This window comes from Fukomys damarensis, unplaced genomic scaffold (assembly GCF_012274545.1).
Source record: "Fukomys damarensis isolate Sample0158 unplaced genomic scaffold, DMR_v1.0_HiC HiC_scaffold_2, whole genome shotgun sequence".
Lineage (NCBI taxonomy): Eukaryota > Metazoa > Chordata > Mammalia > Rodentia > Bathyergidae > Fukomys > Fukomys damarensis.
In genome coordinates, this window is record NW_022900914.1 from 21,217,166 (window position 1) to 21,219,054 (window position 1,889).

General features: G+C 39.7%; 1 pseudogene; it reads left to right on the top strand.

Annotated features, from left to right (window-relative positions):
- Positions 1–644: 644 nt before the first annotated feature.
- LOC117285606 lies at positions 645–1,314 on the top strand (annotated as a pseudogene).
- The last annotated feature ends 575 nt before the right edge of the window (positions 1,315–1,889 follow it).

The window sequence follows — 1,889 nt, forward strand, 5'->3', positions numbered from 1 at the left end:
TTTTTTTTTTTTTTGGGTTTTTTGAGACAGGGTCTCACTGTGTAGTTGAGACTGACCTGGAATTCACTATGTAGTCCAGGCTGGTCTTGAACTCATAGCGATCCTCCTGCTTCAGCCTCTCGAGTGCTGGGATTACAGGCGTGAGCCACCACTCCCAGCCTGTTAAGTCACTTTGATCCAGACATATTCTAGTATGATATTTGAATTCACTCTATAGAAAAACAAAAGCTCTTTCTGAGAAATTAATGACACTGGCATGATAATTGGGGGTGTTATTTGAAATGAGTAATCAAACAACAGTAGCTGAGAAACATTTTTTGCATGTAAACAGAGTTTATGAGTGGCAGTTTTTTGTCTTTTTCTTAAAGCCAATCTGTCAATTTTTAATTGGCAACTGTTATTATTTGTTCTTTGAAGTACCAATGTTATGTATCTATTCAAATCTTCCATACTTTATATATTTTTCTTTACTGAGTTTCTCTGTATCACTGAGCCAATTACTCAAGTTAGTGAGATTTTTTTTCTACTTTAATATATTTACTTTTAACTACATATAAATATAGATAGTCACGTGCGCGCAGGGCCTCTCTGCCACCGCTCCCTCCATGTTCAGGGCCCACAAGGTGGAGTTTCTGCCCTGAACAATGGGCCTCAGTGCGCTCCGCTCAGGCCTTGCTGCTCCTGGGGGCGCTTCAGGAGCTGGCACTCACAGGGGCCACCAAGCCACTGGAACCTACAAATGTGGAGATTCTGTGCCTCTGCATAACTCCAGTGGTAACCTATCAGAGACTATGCCCTCCAGCAATACAAGCAAATCTCACAGCAGCAGCACCGTGAAACCATTAACTACGGTGCCCTTGGTCTCAATCAACATGAGAGCTGTCACCAGAAAGTCTACTTCTAAAATGGCAACACCAGGAGTCTCAACCAATACAACAACTCCCTCCACCCCAAAGTCTATACCTAAAGCAACAAGTATTTCCCAAAACATATCCCAGATATCAACACGCAGTGACCACAACCCACAGTAGTTTGGTGACTGCTAACAACAACTGTTCATTCTGAAGAAAACAGAGGAACAAAATTTGAGCGCCAGGGATTTGGCTCAGTGGTTCCACTACCTGCCTTGTAAGCGCAAGGACCTGAGTTCAATCCCTGGTACCGAAAAATAGAAAATTTTGATACTGGCGGCTTTGTTGGTGGTATTGTATTGACACTGGGAGTTTATCTATTCTTTACATTTGATATAGAATGTATTATTCATGAAGAGACATTCGGTATAGAACCACTGATGAACATGATGGCATCATTTAAGGAAATCTAAGAACCAAGGAAAGAAGATTGATGCAACTCTATAATTTTGGTTTATTATTGTAAAACAATATTGTCTTAAAAGTAAAATAAGTGGGCCATTACATGAAGTATTGCATAAATATGTGAAGATTCCTCGTCATTACCAAAAGCAAAAATGTCAAACATTTAAATGAATATTTGAAGCTTACAAATAATTTACACAGTGATTATATTAACATTTAGCAAACACATCACAGTAAAACGACTACTATCTCTCGTTTTTCTGGCATCGGTCACACAGGCCCAGGAACTGAAACGTATCACTGAAGGATAGGATGCCACTGTGTTCACAGTCCAGGAGGTCAGGACAGCGCTCAGGATTTTGAGTCCTTGTTGATCACACCAATAACTTCAGTGCTTTTCGGAGTTGGATATGCCCTAATTACCGAGGCCATAAGTAGAAATTATACAATTGAGGAAACTACGTCTGAAGCATAATCTAAGAAATCGTTCATTTTATATTTTTTTAAGAAAGGCATTTGGTCTAGAAATGGAATACACACTCTCCAGAAAACAATCTTCAAAATAAAACCCTA